This window comes from Microtus oregoni, unplaced genomic scaffold, assembly GCF_018167655.1.
Source record: "Microtus oregoni isolate MIOR12 unplaced genomic scaffold, Mior012 000162F_ref0000463, whole genome shotgun sequence".
Lineage (NCBI taxonomy): Eukaryota > Metazoa > Chordata > Mammalia > Rodentia > Cricetidae > Microtus > Microtus oregoni.
This window is the reverse complement of record NW_024544817.1, coordinates 831572-848996: the sequence shown is the minus strand read 5'-3', so window position 1 is coordinate 848996 and position 17425 is coordinate 831572. Positions and strand designations below refer to the sequence as shown.

The window sequence follows — 17425 nt, the reverse complement described above, 5'->3', positions numbered from 1 at the left end:
TCTGTAAGCACAAGGACATACCTGCCTCCTACAGGACTGGTGTACACGTAGTTGATACTAACACTTGGAAAGCAGAAGCAAGCAGACCTCTGTGAGTTCAAGGCCAGCCTGGTTCACATTCAAATGGCGCTGAATGTCTTTGGAATTTAAGGTGTCCTTCCCACTGTAAATGATATTGAAATGGCGGTGTCTGTGTAAGAAACATTTTTTTTTTTTTTTGGTTTGGATTCTGATATAGGACAGTAACTAGGAGAAACGTCTCTGAAGAGACACCATGCTCCTTAAGCTCACCTATGTGTTCTTGACCAAGGCATTCATGTTTGGATTGTTAAATCTGCAGTGTGGAAATGATGATGTTTCCTGGGTACCTACCTTATGTTATTATCGCAATTGCTTTGCACTGCTATATAACTGGGGTGAAGCGGGGCCTGGTGGTATAGGTCTTTCTCCTCAGCTTTAATCCTGGGAGGCTTCACAGTTGAAGGCTGGCCTACACAAATCATTAAGACCCTCTTTCAAAATAAAAGGTGGCAAATGGTGGCTCTAATATGGAGCTCAGTGGTGAAATGCTCGCTTAGCACGCACAAAGCCCCATATATCCAACCCACAGTATTGCAAATCATCATTGTTACCACTACCACCATCACTATCATTGTCTGGGATGGGCATTAGGGATGTGCTCAGCAGCATAGCGCTTGTCTAGTATTCATGAGGCTCTGGCTTTGGTCTCCAGTGTTAAAAAAAAAAATCTAGAGCAGGGCAAATAAACTTTAAAAAAAAACTCGTGTGTGTGTGCGTGTGTGTGTGTGTGAATGTGTGTGTGTGTATATACACACATGCAAGTGTGCATATTTTTTTGAGTGTGGAGACCAAAGGACAACCTTTAGTGTCATTTCTCAGGCACCATCCACTTTTGAGACATAGCTTCTCATTGGCCAGGATCTTACCAACTATGTCAGGCTCCTGGCTAGGCAGTTCCAAGGATCCTCCAGTCTCAGTCTTACCAGGGCCAGGATTGAAAATGCAAGACTATCACATCTGTCTTTTGTTTTGTTTGTTTTGTTTTTGTTGTTTTTGTTTTTGAGACCGGTTTCTCTGTAGCTTTGGAACCTGTCCCGTAACTAGCTCTTGTAGACCAGGCTGGCCTCGAACTCAGAGATCCGCCTGCCTCTGCCTCCCGAGTGCTGGGATTAAAGGTGTAAAGCCATTATCTAGCCATTATCTAGTAGAGACTTTGGAAGGGAAGAAGACACTTGTACCCCGGGCTCCAGCATATTTAAGTGTCTTTCAAGACTGCCTGTGCTGGAGTTGGCTGGCCCTCTAGCCCTCTAGAAGAGAGAAAAGAGAACAGCAAATACCAGAGATGTTTAGAGGCATTGCACTGAGAACAACTCGAAGGCAGCTCTTTCCCACAGAGGCTACCATTAGTTATCCTGTGGCATAACAGTGTCTGCATTAGGAAGGAGAAGCTGAAAGTTCATTCTTGAAGGGAAAACTCCCTACCCAGAACTATCTGTTGAGACCTCCAGCAGGACAGTTTCAGCTGGGATTCCCCAGCCCTTTCTGCTGGGTGTTGTAAGGCAGGTTCAAGGGTATTACTTTGGCTTGCTTCCTCAGTTGGGATGCTACAGTCCAGAAGTGGGAGTAGGAGCCTTTGAAGCCAAAGATACGGGTGTTTGGGAGTCACCTGATGTTGTGTGAGGATGGAACCCTCATCCTCCGGTGGAACAATAAGTGCTCTGAACTGCTGAGCTGTCTGTCTTTCCAGTTCCTTTACCATCTTCTCAGTGGCTACTACCTGCTGCTTATGGTCATGGCTGCTGGGGACTGAGTGGATAAAGTTCCCACCTTTTTGGAGGCTGTTTCCGAGGTCATATTTTCTGACCTTCAACTACTATATGCAAAGCATTCTTTTTTATGCAGCGTGGGAGATAAAAAGACGAAGACGGTCTGACTTTCTTTCCATTTTTCTTTTATTATTAAATTGTGCGTGCATATGACCTATGTGGAGGGACCAAGGGAAACAATCTACTGTGTGACTAAGCTGGGATTTTGAGTTGCCTCTGGCATATTAAGGAATTTTCAACATAAGATATTTCATGTTTACAACAGATTTATGTATCATTACATGCAGCGTTATAAACTCAGGAGCACCCGTACTTAAAAACAAGCCCAAAGGACTAAAAGATGGCTCGGAGGCTGAGAGCGCTTGCTGTTCTTGCACAGGACCTGGGTTCAGTTCCACGTGACAACTTACAACCATCTGGAACTCCAGTTCTGTCTGTAATTTCAGTTCCAGAAGATATGACACCTTCTCCTGGTCTCTATGGACACCTGCATGCATGTGTTACATATGACACTCAGGCCCACACACCAACACATAAAGCAAAATCTTAAAAATATAACAGCAAACTAAGGTTATTACTGTATTTAAATTTAAAGGTAAATTTAGGACTAGGGCTTTAGCTCAGTGGGCTGAGCACATGTATGGCATATACTAGGTTTAACCCATAGTGTTGGGAAATAAAACTGCCCATACATTTCCTGAGCATGAAGGGCACACACTACCCTAGCACTCGGGACGCTAAGGCAGAAGGCCACCATCTTGAGTTCAAGGCTAGCCTGAGATAAAAAAAAAAAAAAACTTGGTGATTCTTAACTGCCAGCCCAGAACCTGGAATGCAGAGATAGGAGGATTAGGAATTCACTCGTGTTCAAGGCCAGCCTCAGCCAAAACTGAGGCCAAACTGAGCAAAGAGAGACCCTGCCTATAAATAAATGAATCGATAGATAAATGGAACTTTAAAAGTGTGGTATCACATGTGTATAATCTCATCACTGGAAATGCTAAGACAGGAAAGCCCCAAGTTGCAGTCTTACCTGGTTTATACAGTGTGACCCTGTTACTTCCTTCCTTTCCTTTTTTTTTTTTTTTTTTTAGGCACTGCCTGTTGGCCTTTTGACCAAGATCAAATGCGAACAACAAACTTGTTGTTCAGTTCTAAGAGGTTTCAGCTCAGTTTTCTTAGTTGTTCACATGAACTATTTTAAGTCTATCTAAGGACTACGGTGGCATAGTCACATGGCATGGAGTTCTCCACATTAGAGCCCTCCTGGCTTGTTTTCCTTTGGTGGCAGCTGTCTCGGAGTTTGCAGAACCTTGAGCTCTTTGGATTCTGCTTCCTCCCTCCGCTGGGTTAGTTGACAGGTAAAGCCAACCTGGAGGCGTGTTTTGGACAGGCTCACTTTTGAAATGTGTACCAAAGAAATTCTTTGGCAGTGGAACTCCCACACTGCGGCTGTGGCCGTCAGCATTGCCTTAACTTACTAAACTCTGTGGAGTTATCAATGCCTTGAGGGGAAAAAAAGTAAATAAGACCAAATGCTCCCCCCCCCACACACACACACACCAACCTACAAGGAAGCAGCTGCCTTAAGCAAACAGAAGCTAACAGCCTTCTAGCTATTCAGATCTTGAGATAGTGACTCTCACTGCACCGAGACTCTACCTAATGTGGTGTTCGGGCTCCCATCCACCCTACCTACTATCCTTTCAGTGAACAATCTTCTTTTGGAACTAGGAACCCTAAAGGAAGCTCAGGAGACCACCCCGGAGGCCGCGCTTGTCCCGGCTTTGCTGTAGCTGCCAACTCTGAAACTGGGCCACGGGTGACTGGCAGTCCCTCAGAGGCTCACAGGAAATAGCTGCAAAGGTCAGGGGAAGTTTTTAACGGCTGAGTATCCAGGAGGCCAGTGAATGACAGGCTTCGAGGAGCTTCTTTGGAATGTGAAACAGGCGCTTGGAGCGGCAGCCCTGGGCACAGGATGACAGGTGTCGAGACGTCAGCCTAGTACTATGGCCCTGTGGAAGCGCTGGCTTTGCCCTTCTGTGTAGAAAGCCCCTCTTTAGGCCGGGGACTCATCCAGCAGGACCGCAGATGATCATCAAGAGGGATGTCTCGCACTAGCTTTAGAGACCCGCTATAGTATTCCCAAAAGGATAGTCTGGATGAGCAGCCTTTGAATTTCTCCTTCCCTTCTTCCACTCCATGACTGAACCTAGATCCTCAGGCAAGATGAGCAGGGTAACTACCACTGAGCTACACCGGCCTCCCCCACTCCCAAAAGGCTCCTGAACTCCAACTCCCGGTCCTCCTACCTCTACCTAATTATGACATTACAGATGTGTTTGGCACACAGGGTCTTGCTAAATTGTCCAGTTGACTTTGTGTGCTTCCTTTGTGGCCCAGGTATGTCTTGCACTTATACCCCCCTTCTTCAGCCTCCCAGGTGAGTGGAATCACAGCTGTGTTTTAGCAGGCCTGGCTGAGTCATTTTAACCCGAAGATGTTGGGATTCCAAGAAGTGGAAAACACAAGTGTGCTCTTCCTCTCTCTCTCTCTCTCTCTCTCTCTCTCTCTCTCTCTGGATAGAGACAGTTTATTAAGAATGGGAAAGACACTCCTGAGAATGGGAGTAGGCTAAGCAGGTAGGGAAAGATACAGGTTCAATGCCACAAAACACAGATTTTTATGAGATGTTTGTCAGCAAAGGTCATACCTTGCGCTCTTAAGAACGCCACTTCACTGACCAGTCACTGTACTGGCATTACTCTTGCTCATCTCATTGGTCAGCAAAGGTAATTTCCAATCCAGTTTCACCCATGACTAACAGCTAATGTGTCACCCCACACGTGGCAGGATGCCACGAACAGATGCAGCGAGCTTTCTCTGTAAAGAGCCAGAAATTAAGTGTTTTGGCCGTGTGACCCATGTGTCCCTTATCACAACCCCTCACCTCTCTCGTTATAGAACAAACACTGCTACAGACAATGGAGAAGCGAGTGAGTGTGGCTGTGTTCCAGTAAACTCTAGAAAACCAGTACACTGGGTGGGACGTCGCTCAGTGAAATAGTGGGTGTAGGCATAGAGCCGAGTAACTAACTACTGCTTAGTTACTAGCAGTAGCTAAACATGAAAAAAGCAAAGGAGAAAGGAAGGCAGGAATGAAGGAAGAGAAAACGCAGGATGGGAACCAGGTAGCTAACTGATTTGGGAGCTCTAAACTTCAGATCAGCGGTTCTCAACCTTCCTAATGCTGTGCCCCTTTAATACAGCTCCTCATCTTGTGGTGACTGTCCCCCAGCCGTAAAACTTTTCATTGCTGCTTCATAGCTGTCATTTTGCTCCTGTTAGGAATCATGATGTAAATACCTGTGTCTTTCAATGGGCTTAGGTCACTCCTGAGAAAGGGCCGTTTGACCACCAAAGGGTTCATGACCCATAGGCGGAGAACGGCTGCTCTAGAGTTTAGGATAAAGACATGGTATCTGAAGCTGAGTTCAAGTCTTGAGTCTTACTCGCTAGCTGTGTGACCTTATAATTATGGTCTGAGGACTTGTCCCTTCACCTCTATGCTGAGTATAGGACTTGGGGAGTACTTGATGCCTAGCAGATAGTAAGTGCTAAGCATGGTTGTTAGATGATCCCATGAAGGGGATGAGGGGGATAACACTGCTGAGGCTGGGGTGCTCTGCTGACACAGAACTACTGCAAGTCCAGCTGCTTGGCGGACTGAGGCAAGAGGGTTATGAGTTCAAGGCCAGGGTGGGCAATTAAGTAAATTATTGTCAAAATGAGAGGTCTGGTGCTTGCCTAACATGCGTGAGGCTCTAGGTTTAACTAATGATACCACCTCCTGAATAAAAAAATACAACAATTGGGATTCAAATTAAGAAGTGTGTAGTTTCCAGCCAGGCAGTGGTGTCACCTACCTTTAATCCCAGCACTTGGGAGGCAGAGGCAGGTGGATCTATGAGTTCAAGGCCAGCCTGGTCTACGAAGCTAGTGCCAGGGCAGGCTCCAAAGCTACAGAGAAACTTGTCTTGAAACCACCATCCCCCAACACACACACACAAAAGAAGATAGCCGGGTGGTGGTGGCACACGCCTTTAATCCCAGCACTCAGGAGGCAGAGGCAGGCGGATCTCTGTGAGTTTGAGGCCAGCCTGGTCTACAAGAGCTAGTTCCAGGACAGGAACCAAAAACTACAGAGAAACCCTGTCTCGAAAATTAAAAAAAAAAAAGGATGGAAAGAAAGAAAGAAAAAGAAATGTGTGGCTAGACTTAAAGTCAGTTTCTCCGTCTTGTTTAACACAAGTGATATTTTCTTTTCCTTTAAATTCAAACGTGATCTTTCCTTGATACAAACGCAGTCACCTCGTCTAGACACAAGGACAATCTCTGCAACAACTGAGCCACTTGAAGCGCTGTTTGTATTTCTCCCCAGATTCACACGGCGGGCACAGTGTTAGAGCAGGTTAGCATGGCCGCACTCAAACTGACTGCTGAACTCTTGGTAATTCTATGACCTACTTGTTAAACCCATAGTAAGTTGAAATTGAGTGTGGTGAGACCATTAACACCTCAGAACTGGAACACATAACCAAACCTGGTTTTTAACCAATGGGAAGCTAGTAGGGAGGTCCTTATCAGCAAGTAAGTAGCCTGTGATCCACTATATGAATAAGCAGTATGATCAAAATATTCTAGGTTGTTGTTTTATTATTATTATTTTGCTATGCTGAGGATGTACCAGGGCCTCACATGCTAGCTAGCCAAGCACTCTAGTACTCAAAGTACTTTTGCTCAATGTAAAATTTTTTTAAAAGATAAACAATTATATTTTTACTTATTATAAGGGGAAACTTACACCACAAGAATGGGAAGCACAAGTTCCACTGTGTCCCACAGGAAACACCCAGAGAGAGCAAGCACCTGGTCTGCCCCAGTTTTTCTTCCTGGGCTCCAGGTAGCCACGCCTTAACTAGCTCAATGTAAAATTTTTATGTTATTACATATGAGAACATACATTCATTGTGTGTGTGTGTGTGTGTGTGTGTGTGTGTGTGCACCACACGGCGCATGTGGCAGTGAGAGGACAACTTTCAGGAGTTGGTTCTCTCCTTCTGCCATGTGGGTCCTGGGGACCAAACTTGGAACCACTCACCGGCCTTATATTTTCATTTTGCTGGTTATTGTTTGGAGCAGGGCTTTGCTATATAGTCCTGGGTAGCCTGGATCTCACTGTGTAGATGAGCTTGGCCTGAAATTAAAGGTGTACACCACCACGCCTAGGTAGTCATTTCTTTGGGATAAAGTCTCACTCTATAGCCAGTCTGGGTTTACCTGGAACTTATTATATAGTCCTAACTGACATTGAATTCGTGGCAATCCTCTTCTCCCAGCCTCATGAAGGATGGATTGCAGAATGATCCACCTCACTCGGCTTAGTTTTTTCCTTCTTATTTTCTTAGTCTTCCTTCGTGATTGCTGTTCGGAGACAGAGTCAACTCTGTAGCCCATGTTGACCTCTCCTACCTTAACCTCTGTGTGTCAAAACAAATGTGAGTTATCACACCTGTCTCAAAATACTTATTTGCTTTTGTGGAGGCTGCAGAGGAAATACAAAGAGTGCTGGACTTAGTCAGAAGGACTCACACTAATTAAACCCTCCTGTGATCTTCATTTTTCTTCCCTATAAAATGGCATTTGAGTCTAGCATGGTGTTACACACCTGCGATCTCAGAACTTAGCGATAGAGGCAGGAGGATCAGAGTTCAAAGCCAGCCTGGGCTATACGGGAACCTGTTTCCAAAACCAACCAAACAAAGCAACACATAAAGCAGGAATAATCATTCCATTGCTAGCAGGTCATGGCAAGTCTGAAAACGAGTGGGTCTGTCATCCTTTGGCCTGTCACTCACTCAACAGCATTCTGGCCCAGTGCTCTGAAAGAAGGAAGGTTCTAGCAGCGGGTAAGCAGGTCTTATTCAAGAGGCAGCTGAAGTCTGGGTGCTTGAGCAGACACTCTGCATGCCAGAGGATGAGCACTGTGGCCTTGCTTGGTCTTGGCTGTCAGAAGTTTGGCTCTAAAGCCAAGCTGCTTGGGTCTGAATGCTGCACATTATGTTTACGGGCTCTGTGGTCTTGAGGGAGTCATTTTTATTTATTTATTTATTTATTTATTTGGTTTTTCGAGACAGGGTTTCTCTGTGGCTTTGGAGAACTAGCTCTGTAGACCAGGCTGGTCTCGAACTCACAGAGATCCACCTGCCTCTGCCTCCTGAGTGTTGGGATTAAAGGCATGCGCCACCATCACCCGGCTTGAGGGAGTTATTTATATATTCCTTCCCCTAGTCTATAAAATGAGATTTGAAGATTCTTCAGTATTATCTGTAAACAAAAGTAACAACAGTCTATAAATCCTAATACTATTATAAACATTAGGTAAAATAATACATTACATTATTTAGAAGCCTAGAAGCTAGAACATGAATAAATCAAGGCCTGCGTCTTAAGCAGTTGGAACCCAGAGGCAGGAGGACCAGGAGTCCAAGGACAGCCTCAGCTATCTGGTGAGACCGGGTATTTTACCTCACACAAACAAAAAGAAAACTTCAAACCAAGAATGAGGAAAAAAAAATAAGAAGAAACACGGAAATTCATGAATAAATGCAGAGGAATGGGATATCAACACTAAACAGATCCAGGATTGTAAATGTAGTGATGCTCCCAAGAGGGAGGAGTTCGTGGGTGTAAGCATGCCTTTGTCCACCTGTGAAGATCAAAGGACGACTCATGGGAGTCTGAAATCTCTTCACCATGTGGGTCCCAGGGATCAGATTTAGGTCACCAGGCTTGGCCTCGAGCATCTTTACTCCCTGATCTGTCTCACTGAGCCTGGTTTTGGTTTTTTGAGACAAGTTCTCAGTATAGATCCCAGGATGGTCTGGCATTTAGGATCTTCTTGCCTGCATTTCCCAGGCACTAGAAATACATGTCTGCCTTCCTTCCTTCCTTCCTTCCTTCCTTCCTTCCTTCCTTCCTTCCTTCCATTTCCCCTCCTTCCCATGTAAGCAAGACTGGCCTTGAACTACTTATAGGTCTTTCAGATTCAACAACCCCAGTGCTGCGATTAGAGGTGAGGGCCACCATACTCAGCTACATCTGCCTTTCGTTGCCTTTTGTTGTTGTTGTTAGTTTGCTTGTTTTAGTACAGATTATAATACAGCTGAGTCTGGCCTTGGCTTCAAATTCACTATGTAGCCAAGGCTGGCCTCAAACTTCTGATCTTCATGCCAGGATTATAGGAGTATGCCAGAACACCCAGTTGTCACTTAAGAAAAATTTAGAACTACATTTTAATGTAGTTAATACTATGTGTGTTTATGTGAGATGGGGGAGGGGCATACGGTGGTGGACAGAAGACTGGTTTGTGGACTCTAGTCTCTCCTACCTTTAAGGTGCATTCCTGGGATGGAATCTGCATTGCCAGGTTCTACAGCAGGTGTCTTTCTTTACCTGCTCACCAGCTCTCATCTTCCCTTTCAATGCCTCTTCTTGAAAGACACTGGAACCACAAATGGATCTATCTTCATTTTCTTTTGTTTGTGTTAGTGCTGGGAATTGAACCTAGGGCCTTGTGGGTGCTCTGCAAGTGCCTTGCCACGAAACTACAGCCCTAGTGTACGGTTCCCATCTTCTCCGAGGTCAGAGTTTAACAGGACGGACAGATTTAAATAAACACTAGCTGGTAAGTAAGAGTGTGAGGATGGTTACAGAGGGGGCAAAGCAGATGGAGGCAAACAAAGGGCCAGGAGGGGCTGACACTTTCTAGGGATCTGATTCCTGAGTGTCTAAACCCAGAAACGAGATCGTAAGAGTTAGCTCACAAAAGGAGAAAAGGGAAGGGAGAGGGAGAGGAGGTTGTGCAAAGACTCTGAGGCAGGAAAGAGCTTGGTGTGCATGAGGAACTGAGAGAGGCCATGTGACAAGTATGAGGAAGGTGGACAGGGGACTCAGGGTGAGGATGGCCCAGTGCCAGTGAATGGGGAAAGGCCTGGACTTTGTAGGCCAGCGAAGTTTCCGTTTTATTCTCAGGGAAACCGGCAGCCATTGAAAGCTGTCTTCAGCAGCGATGCTCCCACGCATGCGCAGGATGTGAGATGGATTGGAAGTGGCAAGGGTGACGGTGGAGAAATCAGCTCTGGGGCAACTGCAATAGTTCCGCTTGAGGAGTGGGGGTAACTGGGATTGTTATGGTGGTAACGAACATGGAGACATGTGGACAGATTTGGAACGGCCATGATATTAGATCGTCAGTGGCTCGTGAAAGAGTAGGAAATAAAAAGGACAGCGACCAAAAGGAAATGAAATCGGTTCCACAACTGGGATGCCTGTACTCCCATGTTCAATGAGAGTCACAACAGCCAAGATACAGACTCAACTGAGGTGTCCTTTGACAGTAGTAGATAAGAAAAGTGTAGTACGTTAGTCAGCCTGATGGTACATAATTTTTTTGTTTGTTTTTGGAGACAAAGTTTCTCTGTGTAGCCCTAGCTGTTCTGGAACTCACCTTGTAGTCCAAGCTGTCCTAGAGCTCACAGAGATCTTTGCTTCTGCTGAGTGCCGGGATTAAAGGTGTGCACCACCACACCCAGTGATGGTACATACTTCTAATTCCAGCACTTGGGAGGTAGAAGGAAGGATGTCAAGATCATCTTTACCTGAACAGCAAGTTTGAAGAAAACCTGGGATGCATGAAACCTCCTCAACAACCTAAAATGGGCTTAAAAAGCAGCTCAGAGCCAGGCGGTGGTGGCTCATGCCTTTTATCCCAGCACTCGGGAGACAGAGGCAGGTGGATCTCTGTGAGTTTGAGGCCAGCCTGGTCTACCAGAGCTAGTTCCAGGACAGTTTCCAAAGCTACAGAGAAGCTCTGTCTCGAAACACCTCCCCGACCAAAAAAAAAAAAAAAAAAAAAAAGAAAGCAGCTGGGTTGGGAAACTGTGTGTAGCATTCACAAAGCCCTGGGTTTTGTCTCAAGCATTTCATAAACCCATACTTGTCAATGCCCTCCTCTCAGTGAGTGGAGGCAGGAGGATCAGAAGTTCAAAGTCCTCTTTATCTACATAACAAATTCAAGGACAGCCTGGGAAACTAGAGACCCTCTCATTAAACAATCAAACAAAAAAGGGTATATTTAAGAGACATGCCCCTGTGTGGTGGCCTACATACTTAGTCTAAGCCCTCCAGAAGCAGAGGCAAAACCACACTGATCTCTGAATTCTTGCTAGACTGGTCTACATAGTGAATTCTAGGACAAACAGAGCTATACAAAGAAACCTTGTCTCAAAATGAAAAAACAAAATAAAACACAAACACATAGCAAAAGAAGGAAACAATAGGGCTGGAGAGCTAACACACTGGTTGAGAGCACTTGCTGCTCTTCTGGAGGACTCAAGTTCAATTCTCAGCACCTACACTGGGTAGCTCACAAGCACCTGTAAGTGCCTCTGGCTTTCACAGACTTGGGCTTTTATATGTACCACTCCCCCACAATATAATTAAAAATAAATCTGAAAATAAAAGAAACAACAGTAACAAAGGTAGGGAGAGAGGTATATATTGTCTGAAGAAGGCTGTGGGGACACCATTGAGAGTTATTAACGTACATGCCCATGATAGCTATAGCCACGGTAGACAAGGTTACCTGGAAAGAATATGCTACTATGTACATCAGAGGTGCTGTCGTCTTTGGCTCTGAGAAAGAGAGAGAGACAGAGAGACAGACAGACAGACAGACAGACAGACACAGGAAAGGGGTAACAAAGAGGAAGAATTCCAAGACTACATAAGCAAACATGCCTGGAATCTCAGTGCTACCTGGAGGACTGCACAAATTTCAAGCCATTCTGGCCAACATAGTGGGTTCCAGGCCAGCCAGGGTGACAGAGACTCCATCTCAAAAATAAATAATGGGCTGGAGAGAACTGGCTGTCTTCCAGAGGATCCAGGTTCAATTCTCATCACTTACATAGCAGCTCACGCCTGTCTGTAACTCCAGTTCCAGGAGATGACACCCTCTTCTGGTCTCCAAGGGCAACAGTCAGACATGTGGTACACAGACATACATGCAGGCAAAACATATAAAATAAAAAAGTGAATAAAAATGAAAGATGGGGTGATGAATTCTGTCAGGTGTTTGTGTGTGTATTAATAGTAATATATTTATACACTAATAACTCTAGAAACACAAAGAGTCCCCTGGCATTGAGAACAGTGGTGACTTCCTTGGGGACTGACCCTGAACTTAAATAGAGCAGTGGTTCTCAACCTGAGCGCTGCAACCCCTTTGGCAAACCTCTACCTCCAAAAATATTTATATTATGACTCATAGCAGTAGCAAAGTTATGAAATAACAACAAAAATAATTTTATGGTTGGGGGCCACCACAACATGAGGTATTAAAGGGTTGCAGCTTTAGGAAGGTTGAGAATCACTTATAGAGAGAGCTCTATCAGGAGGAGCCTTTGTGTCTTTAGAATGAGAAAAAAGAACTAGATGGAATATTGGGGTGACGTGTGGATCTGGGGAAGGGGATGAGCATGAGTATCTATAGATGTTTTGCAGTTTTGGTGACACAAGAGGTTAAGTGATGGGAGGGGTTGGGGTTTGAGAAAAAGTGAAGATGGATTTTGACAATGGGAAACTTTTCGTGGCAAGAGTGGTCAGATGTGACGGGAGGACTATTATCTGTGTTTGTGGTCCTTGGTTGAGTATTTTGTTGCTGTTTCCTTTTCTTCTTTTGGAGGTGCAGTCTCTGTACATTACTCTGGCTGGCCTTGAACTCCAGCACTCACGGGAGCCTTCTGACTCATCCCCTAAAAGCTTCAATTTTAGGTGTGGACCAACATACTTAGCTTGGGTGGGGCCTTAAATAGTGATCAGAGAAAGGAAAGCCTGGGTCTAGCATGACAGAAGTCTGCGGCCCAGAAATGTGATAGGCTGTGTATCGCTCTAGCTTCCAAAGGTTTTAAGAGCAGCTCTTAAAATCTTTCGGTCCTGGTAGGGGACTCTCTTCTCCGTGTCTTCCCTCAGCCCGACTCTACATCTCCTCCCCAAGCCAGTGCTCAGATTCTCTTCTCCCCATACTCAAAACATCTGTAGCAAAGAACTTCTTGAGATATTTAACTGCTTTATTTCTTCCAGGAGTTCCCTTGCCCCATGTGAGCTGCCTTAGTTTGAGAAATTTGGCTTCATCTTGAAGTCTGGGCTTTTTGGGGTTGTTGGTTTATTTTGTTGTTTTGAGACAGGGTCTCGTATAGTCCAAGCTGGCTACAAACTCACCATGCTTCCACCTCCAAGTTGCTGATTTTACATGCATGTATCACCAGGTGTGGGCTCTTAGAGTCTCTTAAAAGCCCAAGTTCTGGACTGTAAGATAGATGGTATAGGGACTGCCAGGCTTGTCCCATTGAGTTCCATCCCTGTGACCCTGTGACCAGAGAACCAACTCCAAAACGTTGTTCTCTGACACCCACCCTTGTGCCATGATGTGCCCCCCCCCAACAAATAAGTGTAATAAAAATAAAAGCCTGAGTGCATTGACCTTCTTAAGTAGGTGTGCACTTTAGGCAGGATGGAGGATGGGCTTGTCTGAAGAAGGCTGGTGGGAGGCTGCCAAGCGGCATAGCTCAGAGATGATGGGTGCCAGTGGAATGGAGGTAGGAACTTGAGGAGAACTAGATAGGGCTTAGCGATTCGTCAGGGGTGACTCATTCATTCCTAACTTTCTAATTCAGACAGCTGTGTGGTGGTGGTGCTAATAGCTTTGAAAGGGGCAGGTATAAAGGCAGAGGACAAGTCCAGTTTTAGACACACCATTGGTATTTCTCTTTGAGCTCTAGAGATGCGTGGAGGTAGTTGGATATTTGAATCTCTGCTTCTTTCTTTCTTTCTTTCTTTCTTCTTTCTTTCTTGAAGAGGTCTGACCCAGTGGTGGTGGCACATTCCTTTAATCCCAGTACTTGGAAGGCAGAAACAGCTGATCTCTGTGTGTTTGAGGCCAGCCTGGTCTACAGAGCAAGTTCCAGGACAGCCAGATCTACACACAGAGAAACCCTGTCTTGAAAAACAAAAGCAAATGTGTGTGTGTGTGTGTGTGTGTGTGTGTGAGAGAGAGAGAGAGAGAGAGAGAGAGAGAGAGAGAAAGAGAGAGCAAGAGCACACTCTGGCTGCTTTGGGAGTTGACAGCAGAGGTGGAGATGATTCTCCGGAGCAAGTGAGGCGAAGTGAGTGCAGCTGAGGGCTGCCATGCATTTCAGGTGCTGCTTCACAACTGGTGGCACTTAAGAATGCCACTGAAGAGGGCAGAGGTCTTAGGTACTGAGACTTGAGAACTGGGAGAGCAGTTTCCACAAACTGAGGGAGTAGAAGGTGAGAACACCCAGGGGTGCAGAGAGGTGGTACAGAGGAAGAAGCATTTCTGCCCCCAATGGCGGGTGATGGGTCTCTCTCCCTCCCGTCCCCCGTGTGGTCAGTTTGCCAAGAGTTGAGGAATGAGGCAGAGGGGGGAGTACTGTTCAAAATGTGTGCGTGAATGGGCCAGAAACACTTGGCAGCTAACTGAAGAGGGCACTCTATAAGTGGATGGTTGCCTTGACATTTGTAGGGCCTGGAGAGACTTGAGCTCGTTTAAAATCTGGGAGGTAACTAACCTGGAGCGAAGGGAACTGGAAGGAGTATGTGTGGGGAAGGAGTATGCTTGACCCTACCCAGGCTACCCTAATCCTTATGCCACGTTCTTACTCGAGTACAAGAAACACACACTCAAGTTTGAAATTTAGTGGCAAGCTGGGAATACACAGCTGTGGCTTATCTTGGTTTAGTGTGAGGGCCAAATCATCTGGCAAGAAATTTCCTGGTCACCATCCAGGACCCCACTGTTGCGGGTGGGCAGCATCCTTTTAGCTCCTAAATGAAGTGTGTTAGTGCCATGGTTCTGAAACACTGTGCTGACCCAAACGAGGTTCCATTCTGTGCTCTGGACCAAGAGTTCTAAGAGGTGACTAGGCTGGAAGCTCCTTGCCCCTGGCTGACTAAGCCTAAGTATGGGGAACAGGGTTGAGGTCAGCTGTTCCGTCCTCAAGACCGTCAAGCAGCTAAGAGTTATGTTTGCAGGAAGGGGAGAACAATAACAGGTGATGACCAGGCGTCTGGTACGCAGGTGAGGTGGACTCAGGGCGAAAAGATGGCGGAGTTGGAGGCAGCAGGTGGCAAGCTCAGCTACCCGCGCTTGGCGCCGCGCGGAGCAGAGCGGAAGGCAATGAAAACCCAAACCCGCGATTTGAATATCCGGGCGGGGTAGTGCCCCGAGATAAGTCTCCAGTGGAGGGAAGTATTTAATTTGCATCTAGCACTGTCGGAAAACTCCTCCCTGAGGCTCAGGCGGTCTCGGGTGTGGAAGCTTTCTCTTGCCCACCTGACTGTTTTCTGCCCCACGCCCGCGAGCTGGGCCAGGAGTTCCATTGGAATTAAAGTGTTCTTTTTGGTGTGTGTGTGTGGGGGGGGGGGGTAAAGGAGGGAAAGAATGTGGCCCTGGAGCTAGGACTTCTCTCTTCACCTAGTTAGCACAGGAGTCCTCTCTTTACTGTCGTCACCTTAGGCAAGTCAGCACTCTAGGTCTCAGTTTCTTTGTTCCTAAAATAGGGGTTTGGACTATGACCTCCTCTGTGCCTGGCAAGACACACACAGTTCATAGACCCTCGCAGAACAAGCCCGGAGTAGCATGCCCGCAAAGCGCTCTTCCCGAGTGCCTCCCGCTAGCTACTCTCGTTTAGGCAGGCTGGGGGCCCGATTGCGAGGTGGGCGGGGCCGGAGGGTCGCCCCGCCCCCGACGGCCCCTCCGCGTTCGGCGCTGGGGATGAGGCAATCACGTGACCTCACATCCGGCGCGGGAGTCCTGAGCTCGCGGGGTGCTCCCCGTGTGCCCGCCGGCCCTCCCCGCAGCGTGACCGGGCGCCGTGGCCGCGGGGAGGGGGTCCGCTTCGTCGCCGACGGCGGGAGGCCTCTTCTCCGCGCAGACCGTCTCCCCCTCCTCCCCTGCCGGTCTTCCGCGCCGCGCTCCCTTGTTCGTTCTTGCCCTGCCCGGCTGCACGCCGCCGCCGCAGGCGCCGACGAGCGGAGCGCGAACGCCCCAGCTCCCGGTGCGGCCCGGAGCCCCGCCGCGGCCGCTCCGTCCCCACAGTCCGAGCCGCGACGCTCGGCGGTGGCGCCTCGAGCCCGAGCGACCCGCGGCCGCCGGCGCTGGCCGAGGGCGATGGGGCTGGGCTGAGGACAGGCGGCGGCGGCGGCGGCGGCGGGGAAAGCGGCCGCCCGGCCCCCTGCGGCCTTTTGGCTGCCCGGGCCGGGAGGCCGCCGAGGAGTCAGCACGGCGGCGCGGCTGGTGAGTGGTTGGGCGAGCGGGGTGTGGGACGGGCGGCCAAGGTGATGGGGGAGGCTGGAGAAGGCGAGCTGTGTCGCCCCGGATGGCGGGTACCAGGTGGCTGCTTCCACGGCCCGACTTGGACATCACCTCTCAGGGAAGGTGTGTGTGACGGGGAGAGGGCGACGGGACCCGGCACTGTCTGGGACCACGTGTGGCTGGCTGGCTGTGGGGGCCTGGAGTTGCATCCGCTGCGTGCGGCCCGGGCTGACGGGTCAGCCGCTCGAGAAAGTCTAGAAGGTGATGTGTCCCGATGAAGAGGGTGGGCAGGGCCCCTGACGGGTTCGTGCTGGTGCCGACGAGTCCAAGTTGGGCCCCGGCCACGGAGTAGTAGTAGATTCCTATGGGTATCAGCACACTTTATAGCTAACCGATGCCCAGAAAGGAAAAGTGACTTCGGACGTAATGAGGTGTCAGCGCTCGAGATTGTAAAGAGCCAGGCCATACCGTGAGGGCTAGAAAGATTCGGAGCCCTTTCCGCTAGGAGTTTGTGGTCTGCCCTTCACACAGACAGGCAGTGGGCTGAACAGTATCTTTTATGGTGGGGGGTGCGGAGTTGGGAGGGAGGGAGGGAAGGAATAGTACTGGGGATTGACAGTAACTGTTCGGGGCTTCCCAATTTGGAAAGCTTTTGTGACAGGTGTTTATTGTTTCCTTTTCCCTTAGGACTGACAGAAGCGTCCTAGGATCTTGGGTGTCTGGACATAAGAGGTATGAGTCACTTATATAATTAGCTACTAATCATTAATGTTTGAGATTTAGAACTATATTTAGTGGTTTATATTAGTGCAAAGTAAATGGGAATGGAACCATAAACCTAGAAACTTATACGATTCTGGACTGAATGGAACATATTTGAGTATGTTAATGGTGATATTTGATCTACAGGACAGGAAGTTACGATATATATTTTTTTAAATCCAAGAAATGTGGGGACTTTTCAAGATGAACATTCTAGGGGTTTGTGGCTAGCATGAAAGTTTCTTATTATTTTAAAGTATTTTTATTTCTGTATGTCTATTAGTATGTATTTAACATGTGGATGCCCTTGGAGGTCAGACCCTTTGGAACTGGAGTTACAGGTGGTGTGAGCCTCCTG

The 17425-nt window shown here is 47.5% G+C and overlaps 1 protein-coding gene across 3 annotated transcripts in view; it reads left to right on the top strand.

Moving 5' to 3' along the window:
- The first annotated feature begins 15802 nt into the window (after positions 1-15802).
- Atp13a3 (ATPase 13A3) overlaps positions 15803-17425 on the top strand; it is an 83214-nt gene continuing 81591 nt past the window's right edge. For all 3 annotated transcript variants that reach the window (XM_041647171.1, XM_041647172.1, XM_041647170.1), the window contains exons 1-2: positions 15803-16287; positions 16993-17037. The gene's annotated coding sequence lies outside the window, so the exon portion shown is untranslated. The remainder of the gene's footprint in view (positions 16288-16992; positions 17038-17425) is intronic.